The following is a 6,679-nucleotide window of genomic DNA, read 5'->3' as shown; positions in this document are numbered from 1 at the left end:
TCCCAGGAATCCACAAGTACGACCCCAGCTCAGACCCTAAGCAATAGTGGAGAGAGTGCCTGAACTGGCCTTGTCCTGTAGTCAGACTGATGACTGTCTTAAATATCACCATAGAACCTTCATCCAGCACTTGATGGAAACAGAGGCAGAGACCCACAGTACAGAATTGGGCTGAGCTCCCAAGGTCCAGTTGAAGAATGGGAAGAATGAGAATATGCACAAAGAGGTCAAGACCATGATGGAAACACCCAATGAAACTGTTTACCTGAGTTAATGGTATCTCACCAAATCCAGCCAGACAGTAAAAGAACCAGCATAGGACCAAACAAGAATCTCTGAATGTGGGTGCCAATTGTGTGGCTGGGGCAGACTGTGAGGCCACTGGCAGTGGCATCAGGAGTTATGCCTACTGCTTGTACTGGCTTTTTGGAACTCATTCCCTTTGGGTGGATACCTTGCTGGTCCTAGGGTTCTTTCTCAAAGCAATGTGCCTTCTCCTCTCTGAGGAGTGGATAGGGGTGGGGTGGGGTGTGAATGGTGGAAGGGATGGGAGGAGGGTACAGAGAAGGAACTGGGATTCATATGGAAAATGAAAAAGATAGTTTGTTTTCTTTTTAAAAATTAAAAAAATCTCATAATATAAACATAGCTAGTTTCATCTTGTGTGTGGTACCTCATGTCTTTACTTGATATGACTTGAATGAATGACTGCTCCATGATGGACCTCTCCTTGAGAAAGAATGGCATAGATCCTCCCCGTTATGCTTACATACTCTAATGCAGGATAAACACAGCATGCCTGTGTTTACGTGAGCTCTCAATTCAACTGTTCCCTGAAAAATGAATCAGCTGTATTTAGAGGAATAATGTTTTAAATTTTGAATCAATTAGCGAGCAACAGAGAGTCAGTGATGTCATTGTGTCTGTGTGAGCCGCGTTTGGCTATTGACGTATTAGTTTTAGGATGCAGGTCCTTGCTTCTTCCTGTTGTGTGGGAGGGAGATAGATTCTGCCAGCTCTTGCTGAGAGAGGCCTGAAGAGGCTGAGTCACCATCACAGATTATCCTTGCTTGCTTCTTTGACTTCAGGTGAGAGGGCTGCTGTGCTAGGCAGCCTTTGAGTGTTTGCTTTCATGAATCACATGTTTCTGAACTTCTACAAGCAAGCATCCTTTTCCTCAAGGCTTTTTTCTGTGGCCTTTTTAAAAATGAGTCATGAGCCTGTGCTGTATCCAGGGGTAGAACACTTGCCTAGCATGTTGGAGACCGTGGATTCACTCCTGATTAATGAAAGACTACCACTAACTTGGATCATAAGTCACTGAAATTACAGTAGGCATAATATCCCTTATGGCAGGTTAAGAAACACATTCATAATTATTGTTAGAATGGAGAATGTGCCACATTTTTCAGTGGTGCGCCAGGTAGAACTTATTCCATTCTTTCAAAATAGTACCCGATAAAATAGCCAAAGACATAAATATAATGTCACTGGGCTCTAATACATTTTGTTAAATGGAAAATGACGTTGCAGACCAGAAAATCATTTTTTAACCCTCATTGCACTGTGTTATGCACTTAACATTTGGGAAATTCTTGTGCTAACATACTGTGTTTTAATACATTATGAGTTTACTTTGCAGATTATAACTTTGAAAGCCTGAAGTCTAAAAACTACTGTGTTTTGACTTTTTCAGACGCTTTTGAATTCTGTGAATGGCTTTCCTTAGCCTGTGGTATAAAGAGTGGGTTTCCTGGCAAAAGGCTCTTTTAGGTCAGCAGATATCCTTCTTGATGGTGTTAAGAACTCATTGTCCACACTGTCGATGTACAAAGTATGCTTAATGGGAAGCAGATGGCTCTCAGAAATAAAGGTATCTAATAGATCACTCCAGCATTCTGCTGGACTGATGCTGTGTCAGTCTCCCGCATCACCGTTTGCACTGGACCCCTGGCTCTTGCTTTGTTTGTTCATTGTTGATGCCATAGGGCACAGGAGCCCTAACAGAGGGACTGCAGTTCCCAACCGGCTTTACCTCACTTGTGTTGCCCCAGCTCTGACAAAAGTGCTCTTCACACAGGCAGCATTTTGTCTTAAGAACAAGAAAGACGAAAAGATGTTTACTTCTAAGTCTCAGGGAAACTGGGCTTTAAATCCTCACAGGCAGTTCAACAAGAGCAACATGCTAGTGTCCTTTCACTGCTCAGAGACAGAACTCAGCCTTTCAGATAACCTCCTATGAGGACCTGAAGCTCGCTGACAGCCAGTAAACTCTACTTCCTCTGGGAGAAGTTGCTTAGTTCATCTATCCTTGTCCCTTTATAGGTAACTTACAAGTCTTTTGGGGCCCCCTTGTCAGTCTTGTATTCCCAAGACTTCGGGTCTCTGTTTTCTTTGGAATGTCACCAGCATCCTCTGAGCCTGCATTCAAATGAAAGCCATTCCTTCCTGCACTTCCAATCTAAGGAATGGATTATGTATTTTCTCTGGAACTTGGAACTTTCCCCAGGATTTTTGAGTCATTTCCTTCTGCTGGATCCATGTTCTCAAAGACCTGGTGCCTCATTTGAACAGAACCCCAAGATCAACTTCCCAGACATGTATGTGTGTCTGAAAAGATCAGCCTTTGCCGATCACTTTTTAGGTTTGTGACAGCCAGCTCACATAGTTCTCTATCCTCTAATAGTTTTCTTTTCCAAGATCTCTCTTTATGTTTCTTGGAATGTAGTTTCACATCTCTTTGTATTTCAACTGTGTCTGGCCTTTCCCCATTAACTTTATCTCCAGAGTACTGTTATTCCTTTCTTTTCCTGTCTTTGATATACACAATAACAGAATTCATTTCAGCAAATGGAGCAATATTGTTACTGTAGATTCATAAAATCTTTGCTTTTAAAATCTGTATATTAAGAATACATATAATTTTGTAACATCTATGCATTTGCTTTTATAAACTTGTACTAAATTTGAAAGTTGTCTTTCAAAAATAGAAGACTCAAACATGAGTTCATATAATTAAAGCCATCTAATACTTGATGATGTTGGTGGGAAAAGTAGATGCTGGCACGTAAGAGAACAAAATTAAGCCATATCTATCATCTTGCATAAACATCCATTTAAATGGCTCAAATAATTTAATATGAAACACTGAAATATCTACAAGAAATCATAGACAATATCCTGCAAGATATATATATTCTAAAGGACTTTCTAAATAAGGGTCTCTTTCCTCAAGAAATTAGGTCAAAAATTGTTAACAAGTAGGACTTCAAAAAGCTAATAAGTTTCTTTCTGTGCATCAAAGAAGTTGAAGAGGAAGCCGAAAGAGTAGCTGAGAATCTTTGCCAGGTAAATATTTAGTAGAGGACAAATATCTAGAACACACAGACAACTTAAAAATAAATAATCAAATAATAAAGGGCCCAATTAAAAATGGCTATGCATCTGTAGGGGTTTAAAAGAAAACGGCCCCCAAAGGAAGTTACACTATTAGGAAGTGTGGCCTTGTTGGAGTAGATGTGATCTTATTGGAGTAAGTATGTCACTGTGGAGGGATGCTTTGAGGTCTAATATGTGCTAAAGCCACACCCAGTGAGACAGTTCACCTCCTGTAGAACTCTCAGCTCCTTCTCTAGCACCATGTCTGCCTGCACATCACCAGATCCTGCACACCACTAGATCCTTCACACCACCAGATCCTGCACACCACCAAATCCCGCATACCACCAGATCCAGCACACCACCAGATCCAGCACACCACCAGATCCCGCAAAACACCAGATCCCACACAACACCAGATCCAGCATACCACCAGATCCCACACAACACCAGATCCCACACAACACCAGATCCTGTCATAGTGATAATAAACTAAATCTCTGGAACTGTAAGCCACCCCATCAAATGTTTTTCTATATAAGAATTGCCATGTCATGGTATTTCTCCACAACAATAGATACCCTAACTAAGACAACATCTGAAGAGAGGGAGTTCTCAAAATGAGTTAATAAAATGGCTAAGAAATACCTTTTAAAGTGTTGAACATCCTTAGCAATTAAAGAAATATAAGTAAAGCTACTTTGAGATTACATTTTACCCCAGTCAAAATGACTAAGATCAAGAAAACAGCTGACAAGAAATGGTGGTGATGACCCAGGTAAAGGGGGAACCTTTAATTCACTAGTAATTAAGATAACAAGCTGGTACAGCCACTCTAGAAATCGGTGTGGAGAAGTAAAAAAAAAAAGCTGAAAGTAGATTTATCATGAGACCTAGTTAAACCAACCACTATTAAGCAAATGCTTACAGGTCTAGATACCCTACTCCACAGATGTACCCCTGGCCACATTTGGTGCCACCCTATTCACAAGAGCTGAGAATGGAAACAGCATAAACCTCCTTCAAATGGTGAAAGGATAATAGAAATACTGCACATATATACAACTGAATTCTATTTGAGTGGAAATAAAAAATGAAAATTTCAAATAAAAAAGAAAAAGAAAATAGCGGGGGGGGTAGTGCACAATTTTAATAATCCCAGCACCCGAGAGGCAGAGGCAGGCGGATCTCTGTGAGTTCAAGGGCAGCCTGGTCTAGAAGGGCTAGTTCCAGGACAGGCACCAAAAAAGCTACAGAGAAACCCTGTCTCAAAAATCAAAAAAAATGAAAATTTTAGGTAAATGGGTGGAACTAGAATTCATGACACCAAGTAAGCTCACACAGATACAGAAAGAAAAACATCACACACTACATGCACTGCTCCCCCTTATTTTAATGTCCTAGCTCTAGATCTTTAGATTTGTGTGTGTATATCTATATCTATATCTATATCTATATCTATATCTATATCTATATCTATATCTATATCTATATCTATATCTATATCTATATCTATCGATCGATAGATAGATATATGAGTAACTGCACAAGCCAAATACTAGAGAGGGGCCATAATGGAAGGTGCACCATAAGGAGCTCCAGGGAAGGGGATAGTGGGGTGCAAGTGCTTCAGAGGAAGAAATGGGAAAGTGGAGAGAGCATGAATGAGGGAGAAGGGAGAAAGGCAATATGAAGGGAAATGGAGAAAAGAAAAATCAACAACACTAAGGATGTCTGAAAATAAACGTAAGAAAACCTATATTTTATAATCTTATTTAAAATACATAAACAGGAAGGGAAGGATCAAGCACAGAAGCTCTAGGCCCTGGAGAATATATAGAGGACAGCTACAGCTCCCTCCAACCCCACCCTAGGGCTCTTGGCCTGGGGAGGGCAGAATTAACCACATAATTCTCAGTGCTCCTAGGCCGGAGCTGGATGCATGGAGGATAACTACAGCTCTTCCCCAGGCCTCAGGTGCCTGGAGGTCAGGCACCATTATGGTGAATGAGAACAGGGTAGGAAAATAGGAGAGAGAAGAAAAGGGAGGGAGAGGAAGAGAGAGAGAAAAAGACAGACAGACAGACAGACAGACAGAACAGTTCATGTGATATGGAGACAGACATATCTGAAGAGGTGAAGTATGTGAGGGAAAGGCTGACCTAGGTGGCATACTTGTCACCAAAGTTCATGGTGATGTCCAGGTCTGGGCTGCTCCTAAGAACCATGACTTGGTCCGTGGCCCTGACACAGTTTTGGGCATCTTTATTGATGTCTATGACTCCTGTTCCCACTAGAGGATCCTTTGAATTCCCAGAGTTTGGACCACTACCTGCAACCAATTCAGTGTCCAAGGGATGTGCCCTCAAAGGAGTCATGTTGATCTAAGAGGCCTGCGCTACCACCCAGGACCATGGTGATGTCAATGCTCAGACTACAATTCAGGGCCATGTCTGGATCCGGGGCCCTGCTGCAGCCAGGCTCTCAATTGACTTCCAAGGTTGCCACTGAGGGCTGTGTGGATGCTTGCACTCTGGGCCAACACCTGAAACCATGTTGGGCTTCAAGAGTCAAGCTGCCACCAGGGCTGAACAGACCTAGGTGGTCTGCGCTGTCACCCAGGACCATGGTGTTGTCTGGATCTGAACTGTGACTGATGGCCTTGTCTGAGTCCATGGCACTACCAGAGACAGACTTGGTGTTGCTATCTGGGACTCCTGTTACCATCAAAAGTCAAGCAGAGGCCCGGGATCTAGGCTGCCACCTGGAGATATGTTGGAATCTGAGAGCAATACCGCAACTGGGGCCATGCTAATCTGTAACATGAGGTCCTGCTTGTTAGGGTTTCTGTCCTGCCCAGTTCCAATAGCCAGCAAGTCCCAAAGAAAATCACACAGAGTTCTCCATAAGATTATAAACTGATTGGCCCATTTAGCTCAGGCTTCTTATTAGCTTTTGTAACTTTTATTAACCCATTATCCTTACTTTTATTAGCCACATGGCTCAGTACCTTTTTCAGAAGGGTAGGTCATATCCTGCTTCTTCGGTGGTCTTGGCAGGACTGGGGAGAGAGCTTCTTTCTTCCCAGAATACTCGTGTTCTCATTGCACTACCTCTACTTCCTGTCTTGTTTTCCCACCTATACTTCCTGCCTGGCTATTGGCCAATCAGTGTTTATTTAAAATATGATTGACAGAACACAGAGAATTCTCCCACACCACTAATCTGGGCCATCTGCAGTGCCAACTAGGACCATAATGACATCAGGGCCTGGGCAATGCCAAGAACTATATCCGTGTCT

This window comes from Alexandromys fortis, unplaced genomic scaffold, assembly GCF_014885135.2.
Source record: "Alexandromys fortis isolate MF-2015 unplaced genomic scaffold, M_Fortis_MF-2015_v1.1 scaffold_516, whole genome shotgun sequence".
Lineage (NCBI taxonomy): Eukaryota > Metazoa > Chordata > Mammalia > Rodentia > Cricetidae > Alexandromys > Alexandromys fortis.
Note: the sequence above shows the minus strand (reverse complement) of the source record.